The sequence below is a fragment of the Felis catus genome, chromosome F2 (assembly GCF_018350175.1).
Source record: "Felis catus isolate Fca126 chromosome F2, F.catus_Fca126_mat1.0, whole genome shotgun sequence".
Taxonomy (NCBI): domain Eukaryota; kingdom Metazoa; phylum Chordata; class Mammalia; order Carnivora; family Felidae; genus Felis; species Felis catus.
The window spans coordinates 11,704,394-11,728,084 of NC_058385.1; the positions used below are offsets into that span (position 1 = coordinate 11,704,394).

The 23,691-nt window shown below is 42.5% G+C and overlaps 2 long non-coding RNA genes across 9 annotated transcripts in view; one reads left to right on the forward strand and one right to left on the reverse strand.

Moving 5' to 3' along the window:
- LOC109495994 overlaps positions 1 to 23,691 on the forward strand; it is a 116,746-nt gene that overhangs the window by 1,259 nt on the left and 91,796 nt on the right. The window lies entirely within an intron of this gene.
- Positions 1,643 to 22,005, reverse strand: LOC123383040. Its single transcript, XR_006592270.1, has 5 exons — positions 19,213 to 22,005; positions 14,133 to 14,220; positions 4,850 to 4,927; positions 3,734 to 4,324; positions 1,643 to 2,003 (listed from the first exon to the last, which is right to left on the reverse strand). It is a non-coding gene; the product is annotated as an uncharacterized LOC123383040 (long non-coding RNA).

Genomic DNA, 23,691 nt, shown 5'->3' on the forward strand with positions numbered 1-23,691 from the left:
TTTTTAGAAAGTGTACATATGTAAGTTCAGAATTGATCCGTAAGCAAAATGTGTTTTTATATGCTCTGTGCGCGCACCAAAATGTCTGTTAGCAGTTTGAGTAGCTGGTTCCTAAATCATAGCATCCACGACCATTTTCACCGAAGTTCTTCTAAAGGAACATTCTGTTTCTCTTTCCATTGTTGAATACCTTTTCACAATGCCGACATTTTCCTTAACGTTTCTTGCTAGAGGTATGTTCACATGTTAATCAAATGCCGCAGCTAGTGGAACCTGTAGAAGATAATAAAATCATTTTGCCACCCTGAGCTCATGAGCAACGTGCATTCCCCTGCACCCCACACATGCACAGATGCCAAACTGTAGCCCTGTGTGACCACCAATTTCATTTAAAGCATCCCATGAATTATGGAGATGTTTACCAAACCAGAGAACAGCAAATCACCGTGGCAAAAAGGTCAGTGTTCCATGAGTAAACGGTGTGCCATGTTTACAGCAGATAGGCTGAAAGATTGGATTAGCAATATTGAATTTTGCAGCTAATAGACTATTTTGTATATAGCCAACAATATATCACTATTTATAAATGCAGTTAACTACTAGACAAACATACGTTTACCCATATTTATTCTTTCTGAATTATTCAGCATCATGTGTATAATGCAGCTCTTCACCGCAAGCCTAGGATACCCTACCCAGCGACATATGAGCCATTACACTGTGCATCCAAATATTCAATTAACAGCCTTAATTGCTTTGAGACTGTGTGCTTCAGATTTCTGCTAATTAACAGCACCTTAAGACCTCTTCTCAGGTCCCTGTACTATATTATCACTAAAGATGGAATTTCTATTTCTAGCTATTATAAGGTATTTGTCACCATAAAACCTAAACACACAGACCGAAGATATAGGCCAATTCTTTGATTTATAAACTAGAGCAAGCACACCTAAATCTAATATCAGAGAATCTAAAAATATCCCTGCTCTATATTATGAACATAAGTACTCCATATACCCCTGCATGTAATTTTAAAATATTTCAACCTAATAGCATATTTGATTCCTTAAATGAACTTTCTATGGCTTGCTGTATAGTGTTTGCATAACTGAGGTCAAACCACATTAGTGGAACAATTTATTAAAACTAAGACCTATATAACTATTACTATTTGATACTAAGAAAACAGAAATAGAAATAACTAAAAGGGACAAACTGATCTAGATGTCACAGGAACAAAGAGGCACTAAGATGGCCTCACGGCATCCCTGACTTACACACCCCTCTCCTCCCAATCTTCCCCCATCCTTTGCCTACCTTACCCAGACTTCCTCCTTGTGTTGTTGAGTTTGGGCTCTAGACGAGTTATGAACAATTATTTCATTCTTCTTGTGTACCTCTTATGCTCTGGGAGCACCTCAAGGACAGCGCTAACCTATGGATATCAGATGGCTTCTAACCAGATTGTAAATTTCTAAACTTCAGTGACCATGACTTTTGTTCCTGCCTGTGTACCGCTCTGCACTGTGCACTGTGGGAGACCCCAAAATGAATAGCACTCTTTCTGCCCACAGAAATTCACAATCAGTCCCAAGAAATCTTGGGATGGGGGGGCGGGGGATCAGTCAATAATTAACTATAATAAAGGCGATATATTTAATAGAAATGCAAACACCATTACATGCAAGGAAGATGCAATTCATACAGATGGGAGTGATCAAGGAGAGTTTCTCGGAAAAGATGGCTTTTAAGGCAAATGAAAAAGGCTGAGTAGGATGTAGAAGGCAGTGAGTGAGCCAATAGCATTTTAAGCACAAGTAATGATACCAAATCACGAAGTGCTCTTTGTGGACCCACTTTTCCATTAAGTATCTTCCATGACCTGCCAAGACCAATCTAGGTTACTCAGAAAAAGTATGCTTCCATGGGATTGTGACTGGAGTAAGACACTTCTTGGGTTTAGTTTGTCTGATTTTCGTTTTGTCAGGGAAGACATTGTTAACCTGAAAAACAAAACAGTCAGCCATTTTACCAGCAAAAATAGATTTATTCAGGAATATCAGAGAATTGCGATTCAGAAAAGGTAAGCTGTGGCAAAACCATACACAAGTCCAACAAACATAGGAGAGGAACACTACTTTATGGAGAAAGAGGAGGTGGGAAGGGGTTGTTTTGAATGAAAGTCCATTGGAGAAAAGCGAGAGTTCAAGATGATAATGGTTTCTCATTGGCTGAGTTGCAAGGTGGTTCATTTCTTGTAGGAGATACCATGAACCATCAGTCCCTATCGGGGCCCGTAATTTATGATTCTCTCCTGTGAACAGTTCTTCTGTTTGAGTCTGTAATTGACAATTCTTCCTATGATAGACATTTGAGTGATGTCTCCCCCTGCTGTGCTCCCCCCTGGCTTCCCAACTCCATTTTAGTGAATTTTCCCTGGATTAATTTTCACAACATCAAAATTTTCCTCATTACGTATTTTGATGTCTGAAACTTTCAAGTTTTGCTTTGAGGCAAGAAGTTCTGATTCGTTCACATTTTTTACCTTACCAGATTAATCGCATATTTTGCCTACTTAAAGTTTTGTTAATCACCCTACCTTTGTTTGATCTCTCCTTGATCTTTTGTCTTCAGAACCATCAGCTTTCAGTGTTCAGGTTCTGGGTAGCCATGGTAGGTTTTTATTATGGTTCCTTTCATTCTCTGCCCCTCTCTGTGTGATGGCACTTCACTGATTGACCATAGGACCTGCTTTGACCAGTTAAATACGCGTAAATGTGCACATGCCACTTCTAATAGAAGCCTTAGGAGTTGTCATGTGGTTCTACCATCCTGTCTGTCCCTCTGTCCCAAAAGTACCCAGTCTAAGAAAGCCACTACTTCTTCAGTCACTCTGGATCCTGGCACAAAAAAGACTCATAGATCAGAGCCACAGCCAACCAGAAGTCGACATGTAATGTCAGTGCGAAGTAAACATTTGTTTCATAAGCCACTAAAATTTGAGGATAATCTTTTACAGCAGCCTAGCATAACCTAGCTGCTACAGCAGCCCATCAGGTAACGGTGAGTTCAAGGGCAAGTTTCATCTCCTGAAATGCTTTCTGTCATCTTTTTCTTTAGCGTGGAAGAACCTCTCTGGCCTGCAAGGAAACTAAACACTGCAAAGCAGGGCCCGTATCCCACCTCGCAAAGTTCGTAGAAGCCCCGGCCCTATCTAGGATCCTCACAATCTTACCACACGGTGCGAAAGCCCTTTTCCATGAGACATGTGCCTCCTCTCTGAGTAAACATGGGTAGAACCCTCTTCCCTTGTCTGAGATCACAGCAGTTACTCATGGGCCCCTCCACCTAGAACCAAAATGGCTGCCGTTGGGCTGTGTGATCATCATATTGATGCTTCTCAAATCTACCTTTATTAGGAAGCAAAACCTTCTCTAGGGAACCTTCCAAGTATTCTGCCAGATGAAACTCCCACTCAAGTGGTTGAGCGCTTCCATATACCGTGTACAGATCTCAAGCCCTGAAATTAAGACTAAGTTGGAAGTATGTATCTTATAGCCATCTCCTCCAATCGACAATGAGCCCTCACGAGCAAAGAGTTCATCTTGATTCCTCTTTGTATCCCCCACGTAGCACATGGTAGGCACTTAGGAATTAGTTTCCTTGTGCCAGCAGCCATATGGTGACCCGATCAGCCTTTATAAATATATTAGTGCAATAAAATTGTGATTACCGCGGTAGAAGCTTTCAGGGAGCAGCGGGGCCACAAAAACAGGGAGTGATCAAGTTTACTTGGTGGCAGGTGCGTCAATAGGGGCTTCATAAAGGAAATGCCCTATAAATGGAAAGACAAATAAGTGTTCTTTTGCCCGCAGAAGGGAAAAGGAAGGGAGGCAAAATAGACATGCCGGTCAAGTGGAAAAATAAAGAACAAAACTTCAAATACAGAAGCCAGCACGGCTTGGACTTTTTGGTCAAGTTTGTTTTCTTTTTCTATGGTGTTAATAGGTTTTCTGCGGTGCTAGTAAAAAAGCAAAAATGACATGTTCAGACAAGGTATCTTTATGTTGACTCTAAATTTCCTTTTCTTAAAGTCTCAAAATAACCTCGCGACATGAAATAAAATACCCAGTAGATCACATGTTGAATGAGTATGACGTGGTATTGACAGAACAACAGCGTTGAAAACACGTGGAGACACAACAGCATCCGTCAGATGTTCGAACAGCCCCGTGGCCACACCGCTACTTTAGTTCCCACAGCAGCTCTGACGCCTCACTCTGCCTTGTAACAGGCCATGAAGCTCCGGGATGTGAAGGGATGCCTGTTACACAAGATGACAAACCAATTCACAGGAAAGTAATAATTTGAGCACTGTGGTTGTCTCCAAAGATGGCTGCCACAGTTCTTGCCATCCCCTTAAATCGGAGCTGGCTCTGTGACCTGCTTTGTACAACAGCCTGTGAGAGAGTGACCCCGTACAGTTGTGGGCTTAGCCTTAAAGCGGGCTGACCAATTCTTTTGCTCTCAGAAACCAGTCATCATGGAAGAAACCCTCCTCCCACCCTGAGCCCGCCATGCTGTGAGGAAGAGCAAGCTAGGTAGGCGATGACAGGTGGAAGAGGTGCTCAGAGGCACAGGTGCACGCATAAAGCCCTCGGGGACCTTCCAGCCCAGCCTAGCTACCACCTGAAAGCTGGTAGTGACCCCAGCTGGCAGCATGTGTGACAGAAAAACCCTGCCTGAATTCCTGGCCCACAGAACTCTGAGAAATCATAATCACGGTTTCAAGCCACTAAGCTCTGGAGTGGTTTATTAAGCAGCACGGAGAACTGAAGCAAGCACTTACCTGTGTAGCAGATACTATGCAAAGCACTTCCCAATGTTTCCTTTCATTCTCGGACGAGCTCCAATAATATCGCTTCATCTGCAGGTGAGAAAACCAAAGGCTCAGACTTGTCTATGGCCACAGACAGAGGTGGTGGGTGACCTGAGGTCTGTCTCTCGAACCCGTGCTCTGAGCTGCCAAATTTACTGCCTTTAGAGTTGGTGAAGTCGGCTAATGTGCTCCATCACCACCACCAGGAGAATGTGGGCTGTAGGAACAGGTAGGAATCAGACACCAAGGCACCTGGGTGGCTCAGTGCGTTAAGGGTCCAACTCTTGATTTCGGCTCAGGTCACGACCTCACAGTCGTGAGATCGATCCGCGTCGGGCTCCGTGCCAGGGTGGAGCCTGCTCGGGATTCTCTTTCTCCCTCTCCCTCTCCCCCTGCTCTCCAAAAAAGAAAAAAGAAAGGAAAAAGGAAAGAATCAAACACCAACTGAAATGCACACTCCAGCCCTATTGCATCCTGCCTCTGAGCAAACTCAGACTAACAGCCCCAGGATTTGATGTCTCTTGGTGGATGGCAGAGTGCTCTCTACTTAGCTGGCGATTTACTAATCATCTATTATGTATTAAGTGTGCCATGTGATTTAGCTCATTAATTCATAATATGACAAAAGGTGTTTTTTTATAGATGACGAAACAGAAACTCAGAGAATTAAGTGCTTTATCCATGATCACACAGCTAACAAATGGAAGAATTAAAATCTGAATCAAATCCAACCAGCTCTACAGCCAAAGCTTATACCGTAACCCTCTCCCACCTCTCACTCAGACAAGTTTTAGCCACTACTGTAGCAAAAAGCCCATTCAGAGTGTCATTAGTTATTCATCCTTCCATGTTTACAACCAGCTCTCGATGGGGTATGAATTAAGTGCCTACTTAGCAACCTAAAATACTACTCTTCGAAAACAGAAGGCATTCAAGATGTTCTATATTAAATATTTCTATTTCATAAAGAGTTTGTGTAATGAGGAGGAACCAGGGACACTGATGAAATACACAAAACAGTAAACATTTCTAATGCTGATGGAGCACAGCATGTTTACATTATAATTGGAACCCCATTGATTAGCCTTCACTGACTATTACTTTTAGCAGAATTACCAGTGATGGAAGAGAAAATGCAGCTTGGTGCTGAGTACATGCTAAGCACTAAACAAGATCGACTGTGCTTTTAACTGGGCGTTAATTACCTAAGGGGCAGTAACATACAACATTCTAACTTGATAGTCTCCACCTTGACAAAGGAGATAACAGAAAAATAGACTAAAATTACAACATGAGAGATTTAGGTGAGACACAGTGATTACCAGATAGTCAGAATTATTTAAAGTGGCCCTCTCCAAAAGTCTGATGGAAACACTTCTCTCATTAAATGCATTATCATTTAATGTTGAGAGACAGTGTAGTATAGTATAATGGCTTTGTCGCTTAGTAAGTTTGATCGTGATCAAATTATCTAACCTCTCTTTGCCTCAGTTTCCTCATCAATAAAATGGGAACAATAATAGTACCAAGCCAAAAGGGTGATGGGATGATTTCACGAGTTCATACAGATAATGCGCTTCAACTAGAACAGTCACTTCTACGAGAATGCTTGTTTTGAAAATGCAAATTTGCTCTAATGCAATTGGTACATAAGGAACAATTGGAGCACAGCAGGACTTCCCTGCTGCTTATGCCACTTTTGTCTGTGAGAAACACCAGACTAACACAGAAAACTGCACCTGATTGGACTGAGTGGTGCGGGGAATACACTAAGGGCACACAGGTGCACACCTCAGACACCTACAGCTACCTCAGTTTACGGTGTCTTAGCGGCCAGACCATCCTCATCTGATGTGACGACTGTCCATCAGATTCCAAGGAACCTATCTTCCACCCCTTCACAGTAACTCCCAAGCTGCAGCCTTTCAAATACCTGCTTCCAGGTATCAGTCTTTTCCAAGTTAAAATGCCACACTTATTTTAGCACTTATGCTTTTGTTTAATTTATGGGTTTTTTTTTAATTTTTTTAATGTTTATTCATTGTTGAGAGAGAGAGAGAGAGAGAATGTGAGCAGGGGAGGGGCAGAGAAAGAGGGAGGCACAGAATCGGAAGCAGGCTCCAGGCTCTGAGCTATCCGCACAGAGCCCGACGCGGGGCTCGAACTCACAAATTGCGAGATCATGACCTGAGCAAAAGTCAGATGCTTAACGGACTGAGCAATCCAGGCACCCCAAAATTTATTTTTGAGAGAGAGAGCATGCAAGCAGGGGGGTGGGGTGGGTTCAGAGAAAAAGAGAATCTTAAGCAGGCTCCACACTCAGTGCAGAGCCCAAAGCAGGGCTCAGTCCCACGATCCTGGGATCATGACCTGAGCCAAAGTCAGACACTCAACCGACTGAGCCACTCAGGCACCCCTAGAATTTATGCATTTCTTAATCTTGGAAATGTGTAAAAAACTATTATTCTTTTTTTTTTTCCAAGAGAAAGAGAGTGCAAGCAGGGAAGAGGGCAGAGAAAGAGAGAGAATCTTAAGCAGGCTCACGCACAGCATGAAGCTGGATGAGGGGCTCAATCCCACACCCTGGGACCAGACGTGAGCTGAAATTAAGAGGCGGACGCTTAGCTGACTGAGCCACCCAGGTGCCCTAGCACATTGGGTTTTAAGAGCATGTGTGTCACATTAGAGCAAAACTGACTCTACCTTGCATGTACTAAACACTCAAATAATGTAATTATTATGGTTGTAATGATAAGAAGCTGACATTTAGTGTGTTTGACCTGGATATTTTCTTAGGTCGTTTTATGTTTGGGTTAATTTGGTTATTACCATTATTAGTTTGATGATGATGATGATTATTATTATATTCATAGAAGTGGTCTTTATGTTTTTGTACATTTGTGAGATTGCCCAAAGTGTGTAAAACAATACAAGAATAGCGCATCACTTCAGGACTTCAAATGTATCACAAACCTTAGGAAGTTGACCATATCCCTTTGAGACCACAGATGAAAATACAACCTGCTGGGGGCGCCTGGGTGGCTCAGTTGGTTGAGCATCCAACTTCAGCTCAGGTCATGATCTCACGATTCCTGGGTTTGAGCCCCGTGTTGGGCTCTGTGCTGATAGCTCAGAGCCTGGAGCCTGCTTCGGATTCTGTGTCTCCCTCTCTCTCTGCCCCTCCCCTGCTTGTGCTCTGTCTCTCTCTCTCTCTCTCTCTCAAAAATGAGTACACATTAAAAAATTTTTTTTCTTAAAGAAAGAAAGAAAGAAAGAAAGAAAGAAAGGAAGAAAGAAAGAAAGAAAATACAACCTGCTGGTAATCGGTAGATAATTCTAGGTATTTGCCTTCAGGATAGTTTGGTTTTAGACAACTTATTCTAGATTAGTTTTCCTTAAGCCTCTTTAACCAATGATCACATAGATGGGGGAAGGAGGGATATTTACATTTCAGATATGAGAGAAATTATCAGTAAGTCTACCAAGGGGCTGAAGTTGTGGGAAGAAGACAAGAAGACTGTTTCGGATGTGAATTTTTGCACATTTTCTGTCCTACTTCTTACGCACTTTCAAAAGCCCAAGTCACGCGTGACCAACCCTCAAGGACACGACGAGTCCTAACTTCCAGGCAGTCCATCAGTACTGCAACTGTACTGCTCTACCTAAGCTTTGACAGCTTGAACTTGCCCTTTCATTCATCCATCCTTTCATTCAGGCAGCACTTATCGAGTAAGTCCTCTGTGGTAGATCCTGTCTAAAGGCTTGGGATACCGTGATGAAATGCGTACCCACACTCAGGACGCCTCAAGTAATGACCTTGAGAAACAGGCCTTACAAATGGTGGTGTGACCATTGGGAAAGATCCCAGAGGTGAGGAGCTGCTAGGTTTTCCACAGAGCCATCAACAGGGAAAGCCCAATTTGCAGAAGCTCCAACTGCAAACCAAAGAACGACTATGTGTGCCTTCACTGTGCAAAGAACTGCGCGCACACACACATTGCTTAATCCACATTCATACATTCGTGATGTTCAGTAAGAGTAGCACACCCCTCTATGAAAGACGAAAATATGATACTGTAAAAATATCAACTCACGATTCTTAAGAAATACATATGAAAATTATTAAAAATTATCAATGATTATACAAATATAAATTAGTTTCGTAATTATTAAGTTGCTTCTCCTATCATGTCTGCAGCTAAACGCATTCCCCAACTCACCCCACCTAGTTTAACCACCTCACTTTTTTTTTTAATGTTTATTTACTTTTGAGAGAGAGAGAGACAGACAGACAGAGTGCAAGCAGGGGAGAGGCAGAGAGAGAGGGAGACACAGAATCTGAAACAGGCTCCAGGCTCCGAGCTGTCAGCACAGAACCAGATGTGGGGCTCAAACCCATGAACTGTGAGATCATGACCAGAGCCAAAGTCAGACGCTCAACCGACTGAGCCACCCAGGCGCCCCAGCAACCTCACTTTTCTAACGTTGTTTGCTGCCAATATGGAAGCTACCATTGGTGCAATATAGAAAGTTCATAATCAACCTGCACTACCTTCCTTCTCACCAATGCAGTGTTTTCTCTAATAATCCTGTTAATTCCATTTCAAAGCATGACTCTCAACCCCTGTCTTCCTTTTTGTTCCCCCAGCTACTGTCATAGTCCAAAACTGTCAGCTTTCACCTGGGTGGTCCTGCCCTCACTGTCTCCTCATTTGCTCATCTTCCGTATCAATGGTGAAGGTAACATCCTGTCTCTTCCCTGCTTAGAAATCCCTACTGGCTCCCTGCCGCATACAGTATTTAAGATCCGTGTCCTTTAGTGTGGAACACAAGACCCTTAAAAAGCTGGCCAGATCTTACCATCTAGCTTCATTAAATTCACTCGGTAATTAATCCAAAACTCTGACCACACAAAACTTATCAGTAACTATAAAATACTCACAGTTGTTTTCGTGCCCACCATACTGTTCTGCATAACGTTTCTTCTTTGACCTAGTCCCCATTCCTGGGTGGATTTGAGGACGGGGACGTTGGTAGGGGCACGGGTAAAGGATGACTTAGTATCAGTGGGTGTATGATGTGACTCGTTTTCTAGGCTAGGAACTGACTAGAAATCTATCTCATTTTTCTCTATTTGCCTTGCTAGAGTCTAGTAGTTTCCCAGCAGCTAAATACACTTATAAACTAATGACTTTAAGGCACCGTTTCTATTGCTACGGAGTTACAAAATAGAGCAAAGACATAGACTTATGGCCCCAGAGAATGGGACTCTCCTGGGAAGGCCCCTCCCACAATACCCAGATTTCCACTACAAGGACATCCAGAAATCTCTTTTGCCCATTTCAAACGTCTGTCACAACTTTTGCTGACAGAAGAGCCCTTGCAGATCCCTGGGCACCTGGGTGACTCAGTCAGTTGAGCATCCAGCGTGATTTTGGCTCAGATCATAATCCCAGGGTCGTGGGATCGAGCCCTGCATCAAGATCTATGCTAAGCATGGAGCCTGCTTAAGATTCTCTCTCTGTCTCCCTCTGTTCCTCTCCCCTACTCTCTCTCTCTCTCTCTCATACAAAAAAATAAAAATAAAAAGGCAGAGTTCAGAAAGGTCAGGTGATTCCCCCCAAGTCTATCCCTTTAGTGGACATTTCAGGTCTCTTTTTTAGTGCCTGACATTCTTTCCACTGTCTGTAGTAAAGTCTTTGACCATTTCTCTGCTGCAAGAAATTCCCAGCCTAGAACTCTAGCCAGCTTCTCTTCTTTCTTCCAACTGGTGCTCTCTGGGTTTCCAAGTTCCTCCGACAACCGTCTTGGAATTTCTTCACAGGGGCTCTGTAAGAGTTCCCTCGTAATCGGTAGAGTTGCCCCAGATACTCACAACACAGTGAAAAATCCAAATGGCTCTAGTAGCTTCAACATGGATTTTTTGAATGTACTCATGTGTTCCTAACATCTACAGAGCTGAGTCTTGTCCTACTATAAAGAAGAGTCTTCTAACCTAGAGTACTTCTTAAAGTCATCCCAAGTGAACAAAATTAAATAATCTTAGTATGTTGTTTCTTCCAGGGGAAAAAAAAAATCCTAGCTCATTTTGTGACCCCTAAAAAGAATCTCTCGTGATAAAATGAACTTTAGAAAAAGGTACTGGGGAACAGCCATATGACTACTTAAATGCTATTCTAAATTATTGACATGATTCCACAGATTGAATATGCATTATGAAAGAACATCCTTTTGAACCTCATTCAAAATACCCAAAGCAGTGACTATAGTCTGCATGAAAAACTAAAATAATGGCCCCACTCAGTTGGATCTTCAGAAGAATTCTTTTAAATGAACAGCAGGGGTTCTAAACTATGGGAGAGGAGAAGAGCCAAGAGTCATAATTTTTAAAAGCTCCACCAATTAATATTAATATACAGCAGGGATGAAAATCACTAGGCTAGAGCAAACCTGAACTAAACCATCCCACAAGTGTCTCCAGTTTCTCCAGAGATGCTACAAAATTCTGAAAGTTTTTTTTTTAATTTTTAAAAAATATTTATATTTGAGAGAGCACATCAGGGGAGGGACAGAGAAAGGGGACAGAGGATCCAAAGCAGGCTCTGTGCTGACAACAGCAAACCCCATGTGGGGCTCAGACTCAGGAACCGCAAAATCATGACCCGAGCCAAAGTCAGATGCTCAACCGACTGAGCCACCCAGGAGCCCCTAAAAGTGATTTAAATAAATTAAGTGTTAAGCTTCTGAACAGACATAAGAAAACCACATTTCACCCCACAATAGAGGAAGGACTTAGGGCAAGAGCAGCAATGAGCACATTCTGACCACCAAGGGTGACTCAAATACTATTAGACTTACTTGCTCATTTAATCCTCATGACAACTCTGTAAAGTATTATTATCTCTGTTATACAGATGAGGAAGCTGGGGCTCAGAGAGTTAATGTAACTTACCCAACATGACAGCCTCAATAGGCGGTGAGATTAGAATACACACACACAATCTACTAGCTTCAAAGATGGTGTGGCTTTCATTACTCCGGTAATAGAACGTTAAAACTCCAGAAATATGAGGATCATTCATAAATGGTTGCTGACTGGTGACGAGCTAAAATCTGGTTTTCAAAAATGCGTTCGACATTCAAAATGTATTAGATATTTACTGATAGACACAGTTGCGTATCACAATGCTAAATTAGACCTCCTATTATGTGTATTGCATATGGGGCTCCCTCTACCCAAAGGGAGGACACCTCTTGCTGCTTCTTCCATTCCCCACCCTCCCGCAGCCCTCCTTACCCCCTCGCTGCTGGCAAAACTAATTTTTTTCCACTTGAAGCCTTTTCCAACTCCCACATTTTGCAAAAACGGGCTATTCCCAAAGCATTTGCTCCATAATTATCGCTTACCTGCCTTTCTTTACCACTTGAGTATAAGCTCTCAAAAAGTCAGTAGTAACATTTTATTCATCTTTGAATCTCCAACACCTAGTAAGCCTCAGGCTTAGAGTAGGTGCTCAAAATAAATACTCGTTGACTAATTCACATGATAAGATTTTAGCCTTTTTTTTTTTTTTTAAATAACCTATCACATGTTTTGGAAACCCAGTAGTTTAAAAGGAAAGTTCTGGGTCTACTGGGAATAATTTAAACACTTCTAAGCAAAACTAACAAACTTATTGGTTAATATGATAGGCACTCTGAAGGTCAAAGTCCTATTTTCACGTGGCATTTCTCAGCCACAATACACCTAAATGGATTCTGTTTCGTGCAAAGCTTCATCAATTTTTAATTTATGTTTTGAAAGTGTCTATATTTTGTACTTTTAAACCATTGATTTTTGTCCCCGCTGGTCATCTCCCCAGCTTGAATAAACCCCCTCTCTAACAACAACCTGACCGGGAAGCTGGTGTTCCTGACCAGCATGCATATCCAAGCCCATCTGTATTTGGATCTGATGGAAGCCTTGTACCTTTGTGAAGACTGTGAGCAAATGGCCCTTGGTGTATTCCCAAACTTCCTAAGAAGGAGAAGAAACTCTTGTTTCTTGGTTACATGAAAAAAATAAAAGTCTGTGTTTCTTGTATCTGCTGAGAAGAAACATTTGTCTTCTTGGCTACCAAGAATATCCAGGCCTGTCTCCTTTCCCAAAACATTGAAATGCAATTCCCTCTTCCCCCACCACCTTTTTCTTTCTTTTCATAACTGCTTTGGTGCTAACTGATTGTTTTAAAGGCCAAACCAAAAAACCTATGCAAGAAGTGTGGCTTTTGATAGCAGAAGTTGAAAATGGAATTCCTTGTGGATATAGGTGGATATAGCTAATGGGTAAGCATCATTGAGTAAGACCCTAACTAAAGTTTCCAAGGAGATATCTGGACACATGCCAGCAGGGAAATAATGGGGTATCAGTAAATTAGATATGGAGATGTTTGCCAAATTCTGGGATAATCAAATTAACAAAGCTCCTCTTGGAAATTAAAAGGTATAATTTTAGGAAAAGTCTTTTCAAAGGTCTACTTTATATATTTAATAAGCTTCAAAAGTATGATATAAAATTATGATGTAGTTTAATAAATTTAGAGTTTCAAGAAATATTTAGATAAATTCAGTAGCCTATAGATACGGTACAAAAGAAAAACAGAGACTTATGTCTCTGGGGTCTAATGCATCGAGAAATCATGCCCCACTGCTGAATGTCCTTTATAAGAATACAAAAACCTTAAACTCCCCTTTTTGACTTTTATGTAAATGTTTATACAGCCTCAGTGAAATTTGTAAAAGTACCTCTGTTCAAAAACAAACATGAGTGAAACATTAGGAGCTCTAGAATGAGAGGATGATATAAGAAGAAACTTTCAGTGAAGACTGAAAAAGTCAGAATCATTTTGGAGTCAACCCAGAAAATCTCAATTTTATTACACAAAGACCATCATTTAACAAAAATAAGCAACAGATGTCCAAAACATATACCCATTTTCAAGAGAAGCATTTCTTGGGACGCCTGAGTGGTTCAGTCAGTTAAGCATCCAACTTCGGCTCAGGTCACCACCTCATGGATCATGAGTTCCAGCCCCACATCTGGCTTTGTGCTATCTGCACAGAGCCTGCTTGGGATCATCTGTCTCTCTCTCTCTCTCTCTCTCTCTCTCTCTCTCTCTCTCTCTCTGCCCCCCCTCCCGTGCACTTTTTCTCTCATTCTCTCAAAAATAAACATTAAAAAAAAAAGATTTTCTAAAAGAGAACCATTTCTCACCTCATGTGTAAAGATCTTAGGTTTGTCTGGAACAAAGGTGGTCCCAGAAACACAAAGCATGGTCCCAGAACAGCAGAATCCACTTCCCCTGAGAAATTGTTAGACATGAAATTGTTAGACATGCAAATTAGTGGGCTCCCTTCCAGACCTGGGAAATGGGGTGGAGCCCAGCAATAATATTTTAACAAGTCTTCCAGGCTAGAGTTTGGGAACCAGTGGTCCAGACCTGTGCTGGCCAATAAGATAAATACAAGCTCCATGTTGCTATTGGACATTTGAAATATGGCTCATCCCAACTGAGACGTGCTGCCACATGAAAAATACAAACTGAATGTCAGAAACAGTACAAAAAAAAATAAAAGATACAATTCATGCTTTCTGTATCGATTATATATTTAAATAGTAATGATTTGGATAGATCAGGTTACACAGAGTCTATTATTAAAATCAATTTAATCAGTTTTTTTCATCTGGCTAGAAGAACATTTAAAATTACACAAGTTGCATTATATCTCTAAGAGGTAGTACTGCTCTAGACCAAATTTCTTAAAAATGTAACGACTGACCTCACAAAACTCATGTGGAAAATTAAATAACCTCTGCCTCAATACTTTCAATGACAAGGAACCTGCAAATGACCACTTTCATTTCCGAACAGGACTTTCATATATTGAATTAAGATCTGCTGTGCTTTAACATCCTGGGGTTGTTTGTTTTCTCTTTATCTTGATTCTGACCCTTAAACCAGAGAATAAGGATAACCCTTTGCCTCATGACAATTCTTTGATACTGGGTAACTTATATCTTTTCTTTGCCAGGCAGAAAATGCCCCCAGTACAATATACCTTGCCTTTCCTGGGCTGAAAATACCCCACACAGCCCCCCCCCCCATCATTTGTCCACAGAATGCATGATTTCTGCTTTCACGGTTATTCTACGTGAAACATCCTTCTCTTTGGTAATATCCCTCATGTAGGAGAAATGGTCCAAATCTTTGGAAATGGCCAAACTGATTTCTAGTGCCCTTTCAGTGGAGCTCACAGCATTGTTAGCACACCCTTGAGGGTTATCTAATTCTAGAGGGTGTGCACTTCTGATGGCCTTTAATTGGCTTGGCTATTTTACAAGTCCATAGGAATAGACTTGAAGTTATAGAAAATGGGTAACAAAGGCAAGTGCGTGCCCACGGTAATGCAGACGATTCGTGTTCATGGCAGTGTAAATGGATTTTGTCTGGCGGAGAACATAAATCTCTGTAAGTCAAAATACCATCTAAGTAGACTTTAATTAGCGACTTAAATAAAATACTTGACACCTGTTCATTTTATTTTTGTGACTTTACCTTTTAGAAAAGTATGCTTTACCACTCCTGAGACAGGCTTCCCAGAACACGGAAGGATAAATTAGATGTGGTCTGCACACAGTGGACTCCTCTATGCTTGCCCGGTTACCATACATCCCATAACTCTAGATATTTCTAATAACCTCATTAGCACCTACTGACACACTGAGTTCGTGGTGAAACAAAACACTTAGCTCCTTCTTCACGGATGACAGTCCAGCCGTTTCCTCAGTCCTGTACCTTTTCTTTTATAACTCAAATGCTAGATTTTTTTTTACACTTACGTCTTTTAAATTTAATGTTCAGGATTTGAGCACATTATTCCAGCCTGCCGATACCACTGTCATTTCATGGATCTCTTTATGGAAGTGCAAAATGGGCCAGAAGCACTCCGAACTCAGGGAGGCTTTTGGTAATCAAGCTTGAATTCCACAGTTAGGATGGGAGAGGAGGAGGGAAAGGACTTCTCTCCAGAAGCAAGTTCGAGCACAGGCTGAGGCAGGTTTTGTGGGGCCTGAGACGTACACAGTTTGGGAGTAGGGGATCCTCCTCAGGAGAAATAATGCAAAATTGTCTTCTTTATGTGATGTCAGACTTCAATAACATTATGGTCTTCAAAAACGTAGAAAATTAAGAATATAAAACTGCCAGAGCCTCTCCAAGTGTAGCAGGATTCGGGCACAGAGTTGTGACACCAAGCCTTTTCTTTCAGGAAGCAACTTTATTCCTGCCAGCGCCGCTCAGTTGGGTTCGCGCCCGAAGAACTGAGCGCCGAACGCCACTTGGCGTAGTTTTGTTTTGTGTTGATATTTATTTATTTAATTATTCATTTATTTACATCCAGGTTAGCATACAATGAAACAATGATTTCAGGAGTAGATTCCTTAATGCCCTTACCCATTTAGCCCATCCCCCCCACAACCCCTCCAGCAACCCTCTGTTTGTTCTCATATTTAAGAGTCTCTTATGCTTTGCCCTCCCTGTTTTTATATTATTTTTGCTTCCCTTCCCTTACGTTCATCTGTTTTATGTTCACTCATATGAGTGAAGTCATATGATATTTGTCTTTCTCTGACTAATTTCGCTTAGCATAATACCCTCTAGTTCCCTCCAGTAGTTGCAAATGGCAAGATTTCATTCTTTTTGATTGCCAAGTAACACTCCATTGTATATATATACCATATCTTCTTTATCCATTCATCCACCGATGGACATTTGGGCTCTTTCCATATTTTGGCTATTGTTGATAGTGCTGCTATAAACATTGGGGTGCGTGTGTCCCTATGAAACAGCATATGTATTCCTTGGATAAATGCCTAGTAGTGCAATGGCTGGGTCATAGGGTAGTTCTATTTTTAGTTTTTTGAGGAACCTCCATACTGTTTTCCAGAGTGGCTGCACCAGTCTGCATTCCCACCAACAGTATAAAAGACATCCTCTTTCTCCACATCCTCACCAACATCTGTTGTTGCCAGTGTTGTTAATGTTAGCCATTCTGACAGGTGTAAGGTGATATCTCATTGTGGTTTTGATTTGTATTTCCCTGATGATGAGTGATGTTAAGCATTTTTTCACGTGTCAGTTGGCCATCTGGATGTCTTCTTTGGAGAAGTGTCTATTCATGTCTTTTGCCCATTTCTTCACTGGATTATTTGTTTTTTGGGTGTTGATTTTGATAAGTTCTTTATAGATTTTGGATACTAACTTTTTATCTGATATGTCATTTGCAAATATCTTCTCCCATTCGTCGGTTGCCTTTTAGTTTTGCTGATTGTTTCTTCCGCTGTGCAGCTTTGTATTTTGATGAGGTCCCATTAGTTTGTTTTTTCTTTTGTTTCCCTTGCCTCTGGAGACATGTTGAGTAAGAAGTTGCTACATGATGAGTAAGTAGGTTTTGCCTGATTTCTCCTCAAGGATTTTTTCCTGCCTTACATTTAGGTCTTTCATCTATTTTGAGTTTATTTTTGGGTATGGTGTAAGAAAGTGGTCCAGGTTCATTCTTCTGCATGTCTCTGTCCAGTTTTCCCAGCACCATTTGCTGAAGAGACTGTCTTTATTCCGTTGGATATTCTTTCCTGTTTTGTCAAAGATTAGTTGGCCATACATTTGTGGGTCCATTTCTGGCTTCTGTATTCTGTTCCATTGATCTGAGTGTCTCTTTTTGTGCCAGTGGCATAGTTTTTTGTATATTTTTTACTTCTTTGTCTCCCATATATGGTAACACACACAAACATGCAGTCTGATTAAGTGGTCTCATGTTACAAGGTCATGAGGGATGTTATCATGGACGCACATAGCCAGATTACCTTGAGGTTTTGTTAGGTTTTTTTCCTTTTCTTAGGCAGGGAACCCTACCACATTCCCCCCCTTTGATACTCACACCCTCTATTTTGGGTCAAACAGCATCATCTTGGTTTAGACGTTTGTATTTCTATAACATCATTACATGAGTGACCATCCTTTTTTTTTTTTTTTAATTATGGTCTCAATGAGACTGGAGACAGACCATGCCACCAAGGGAGCTAAGCAAGGTATGATTAAGCAACCTCCCAGAATTAGGAGGATAATTTTTATGAGAGTTTTGAATCCTCCGAAAGTTGAAAAACATCCTCCAGATAACTCCTTGGGGTTTTAACTGTTCCAGGTCTGGACGGGGACATGAGAAATCCTTTTCATTTGATTTGTGATCTCCTCTATGACTTTTTTCTCATTATCAATCAGCAGTTGCTTACATTAAACTTTTGACAAACTTTTTTTTGGGGGGGGGGGGGGGAAAGCAAGCAGGTAATCTAAGTCCAAGCAATTTTGATAGGTAGCATTGTATATTTTGGTTTGCTGCTTGGCTAGTAAGTCAACCACTCTGGCAGTTTTGTTGGTTATAATTTTTATAATTGCCTATAGTCTGATTGTGCGGTTTAGCATGTAAATGGGAGTGCAGTAGCCTGAGGACCCGTCCTCTGTCCAGGCGGCAGGGCCATAATATTGGATTATACGCTCGGGAGGCCTTTTATCGCCTTTTTAGTTGCCAATTTGTAAGGCATGCTGCTTTCTTTGCGTCTCCCTCTCCCCATACACTTGGACTCCCGAATGTTTCCCTCTGGCAAGTGGGAGCAGGAAGAAAGATGGACGAAGAGTTCCCAGCACACGTGACCGTGACCAGACCAAGGGAAGTACTGTAGAGCTGTCCTTCCACATATCTAGTACAGTCCACCTGGGACCCGCCATTTGATGGCTGTGTTGACACTGTCCCAGGCCTCTCAGAGATGAGAAAAGTTAGAAAATGGATGGGGATCTGGCTCAAGGTGATCTGGGGTCCCCCACCATTGGGTTTTCCTGGCAGTTCAATTGGCCTAGGAATGTTAAGTTTTTAACAGAGACGACGATGAACTTTTCCCCCACTAGGGAAGAAAGTTCTTCCCAATTATTTGAGCTTTTGAGAAGCCAGACCCCGGTAGTAGGACTGGGGTATTTTGTTTTACTCTAAAGTTTGTGGGGATCTAATTTTCTAGTCTCTTATGGCCATTGTTTTCCCACGTTGGTACCAACGAAGTATCCTATCCACAAGAGGAAGGTGCGTGTTCACAGAAACCTCTCCCCACATTTGCAGCCAACCGGGGCGGCCTAGGCGAATCCTGTGACAAAGAGTAGAGCAAACATCACAGTAATAGTGAGAAACAAGGGTGACAGTGCATCACAAGTAAGGAAACATATAGAAAATAAGACGGTCATCTGTCTCACCAGACGGTCGGTTCCTCAGCCTTCTGCTGTGCATAGATCAGGCAGCTTCCGGAGTGACTAAAGCAGGGCTGCAGTCTCCCGGAGCCTCTGGAGTTGCAGAATCTTCCGTATGGTCAGCTTGCACAGCATTGATGGGTCAGGAATGCATGCCCAGTTTCGAGATGCCGGCTTCACTCTGCTGTAGTGAATCCAGGGACACACTTTGGCCACCTTTACTGCAAGAGGGGTGGACAAAATGACAGTGAACGGGCCCTCCAGAGGGGTTTTAGGGGTTGGACATTTCACTCCTTTTTCCATATTGCATCTCCTGGTTTAAAGGGGTGAGCATCTGTGGTCAGACTCACAGGTAATCGCTCCCTGACCCAGTGGTGTAAAGTGGTTAGGGTAGAGCCCAGGGCCCGCATCTGTTGTCTTAGGGTTAGGTTGTCCATCACATTTAGATCCTCCCCCTTATGCCCTTGATAATGGGGGGGGAAGGTGCCCGTCAAAGATCCTATATGAGGAGAAGCCCGTCTGCTTCTTCAGCCTCCCACCTGCAGCTGCGGTCCCTTATCTCTCCCTGCCTCATGTTAACCCTTTCCCTGTTTATCCACCCCTGGAACAGGGCCTATAACTGCTGTCAGGGAACAGGGACGATGACCGTTGTGGCTTCTTCAAGCTGACAGGGGGCGGTGTAGGGAGGGGTACAGCAGTTAGAGTCCACCCACGGGTCAGTCGAGTGGCCCACAGCATGTTTCTACAGGAAGGCTGGCAGGCAGGAGGTGGTATTAACATCAGCAGACACACAGAGAAAAACACAAAGTAATGATTATACTGACCAACAAGATGGCGTCTTAAGATAATGTCCTTAGTTCCCAAACCCGTCAAACAACCTAGGAGAGACCCTGACTTTGTCAGGGGATCTCTCATAACTCAGGTGATGGAGGAACAGGAGCAGTGCGTAACCAATGGTGGCTCTGTTTCCAAGAGTTCGGCCCTAGATTAATTTAAAAAACATTTTTTTTAAACATCTAATGCTTGTGAGGTGTTATTTAGAGTTTTGCTGAGCATCAGCAGACGGTTTGCTTTATTTTGAGGTGTAAAACTCTTCTAAGAGCCAGGAGTTCTACTAGAGAAAGAGTCAAAGCAGCCATTTACCATTATTAATTTGCAAATTTTTAGGTAAGCCATACCTAGGTATAATTTTATAAAGCAGAACTTTTATTACCTCTTGTGCCTTTTCTGTCTTGTAGAAGAAGGCCTTTACTCAATTAGTAAAAGTATCAACCCATACCAACAGATGTTGGCATTCCTTCGACCTTGGCATATGAGTGAAACCTAATTGTCAGTCTTCCGGGGATTAGCCTCCAGTTCTTTGACTGCCTGGGAGAGAGAGTTTGTTGAGAGGACTGTTTCCAAGATATACTTCACAGGCTGACACTACTTGCAGAACTGTCCTTGACAAATTTTTTCCAGTAAACATCCTTTGGGCCATTCGATAAATCTTGTCCTTCCCTAAATGAAAGGCCTGATGCTGTGTTTTAATGATCTTTTAGCCCTGTGAGCTTGGTAATAGTAATTGCCCTGCTCTGTTTATAACCATTCCAAGGGCTGGAGACAGTGCCTAGGAGTCAGACCCTGGTTTGTTTGTTTGTTTTTTGGAGAGTAGGTGGGATTGAGTCTCCTTTAATAATTGATATAGCAGGCAAACCATTTCCCTGAACCCTGGTATCTACAGCCTACAATATCCAATAATTTCCCAAAATTCATACAATTATTTGTTCTGGAGTTACTCGTATTATAGTCTCTAATTTAGTTATAATGTCCCTTCCTACAAGGGAGTAAGGCTCTCCGGTATCATCCAGAAAAAAATGAGAAAAAAATTAGTTTTTCCCACATGCATCCCAGGGGCTGAGAGAAAACTTTAGTTAAGAAGTTTTCTGGAGATGCCTCTAATCGTCATACTGCGTTTGGATAGTTGGCCTGGAGTGGAAAGGAGGACAGAAAAGGTAGCTCAGGTGTCAAGAAGGAAATCAACCAGTTTTCGTTCTATATTTGGAGTTACCCGAGGCTCTGGGTTTCTGACAGACAGTTGGTTTAGGGGAGCCTCGGTGAAGAGCCCCAGGCCCCGTCAGTCCCTTGCAGGGACACGGTTATCTGAGCCTCACAGATACAGGTCCCCGAGCGGATTCAGATCTCCGGTGGTTGTCTCCACGCAAGGGGCCTGGCTTATGGGGTTTTCATTTCTGTTGTCCCCTCTGAGGACGTTCTCATTTTAGTGCTCTAAACGGCCATATAAATGGCACTTGGTGCCGGGACCTCGGGAAGTCCGGTCTGACATAGTACATAAGGCCACAACTAAGGCCTCAGATTGTTTTGTTTTGTTTTTAAGCCTCCTTTTCTTTTCTCTTCTTTTTTCTTTTTTTTTTTTTTTTTATTCTCCTCTTCATCTTGGTTGCAATATACCCAGTTGGCAGCTCATAAGAGCTCCTCCAGGGTCCCTTCTGGACCAACAGCCAGTTTTTACAGTTTTCTCCTAATACCTGGGGCCGATTGAGTGACAAATTTGTCTTTTAGAATCATCTCAGCCTCAGGAGTGTTAGGGGAAATAGCCATATATTGAATGAGAGCCTCCCTTAACCTTTCCAGGAAGGCCACCGGGCTTTTATTTTGTGTCTGTAGGATAGTGGATAATTTAGCACAAGTTAATGGTTTAACTTTAGACCTCCTGACCAGATATAAAAAAATTTTTTTAAGATTTTTCTTTATAAACCTTTTACAATTTTTCTTTGCTTTTAGATTTTGACCTAAGCCTTTTTTCTATGTGTGTGTGTGTGTGTGTGTGTGTGTGTGTGTGTGTGTCTAAACAACCAGTCTCATTTAGGACAAAAGTATTTTTCTTTTTTTTTTTACCTTTAACAAAAAATGTGTATATATATATGTTTTTTTTTAATATATCTACTTTTTTACATGCAGAGTTGCTTTCCTTATTCTCATTAGTCTTAATGACATTGAGCAGGAATTTTAACTCTTAGAAACTTTAGTGTCCAGTGAAAACTAAGTAGTAACCAACTGTGAACTGTTACATCAGAATTTCTAAGATGGCAAACTTACAAATCAATTAACCAACTGAGCCACCCAGGCGCCCCAAAGTTAACCATTACTTTAAGTCATCCTTTTGCTAACAAATTAGAACAGAGATAACATGAGCTCATTTGACCTCCAGCAAATCTAGGTAGAATAAAAGGTTTTTGGTTATTGTTGTTGACAAACACTGCCTGTCTCAAACCAGCAAACTTAAATTAGCTTAAACACTGAATACGTTTTACTTGGGTCCACGGAAGACACTTTGTTCCCCGTGGTTAATTTTTACCTGGAACGTTGGTGGGGACATCTGACATCCGGGGTCTTCGCTCCTGGACATCTAGGGTGGGAGGAGGAGTTGACGGTGCCTGAGGCATTGGGGAGCCAGTTGTGCAGGCCGCCCCCCAGGTGGGGCAGAAACAGGAGGGGGGGGGAAGGGCAGGCAGAAGAGGCGAGGTGCCAGCAGAAGGCAGAGAAAGAGAATTCCTTGGTTTAAATCTTATCAGGTCAGACAGAGGAGCAGACTCCAGGTTTCTTTTGTTCTGTTTTGTTTTGTTTTGTTTTGTTCCCCCTTCCCCCCCAGTCCGTGTCAGTCTGGAGAAGACAGGGAGTTTCCCCGAAACAAAAGGAGTTTCAGCAGCTGCTTGGGAATATTCCTTAAAGTCCCCGTTCTGAGGTAAATCGACCAGAGACAGTTGTCTCTAATGATCACAGTCACTGACCCAGGAAATGAACGAGAGACAAATCCCCACACACAGTCACATGGCCACTCCAACCCACCAGCCAGCACCCAGCGCCTTAGAGTTGCGGCTTCGTTCCTCGTCCCTCTTGGACCTACTAGGGTCACGCTGGGAGGTGATCAGGCTCCCCTTCTGCCTCTTAGGGGCAGGTCTGCCAAAACGAACCCGGGCTCTCACCAGTCTGACGGGCGCTCCCTGAGCAGGCTCCTGGGCCTCACGGGTTCCATTGCGCACCCAGGTCCCCACCCTGCTGCGCTGGGAGGGCTAGTCTCCTGCGGATCAAGTGGGTCCTCTGGTGCCAGGTGAGCTGCCTCTCCTGGCGCCCCGAGATCCACATCCCCGGTGGCAAAGGAGGTGGAAATGCACAGAAAGTCATGACACCCAGGCTTTTCTCTCCAGGAAGCAGCTTTATTCGTGCCAGCACCGCTCAGATGGGTGTGTGCCCAAACGCCACACAGTCTATTTTTTTTATATGTTTTTTACTTCTCTGTTTCCCATGTATGGTAACACACACAAACATGCAGTCTGATTAAGTGGCCTCAGTTAAAGGTCACGAGGGATGTTGTCGCCTGCGCGCATAGCCGGGTTACCTTGAGGGTTTTTGGTTTTTTTCTTTCCTTAGGGAGAGGATCCTACCACACAAGGGCCTTGCAAGGGATTCCATGAAAGCGAGGGA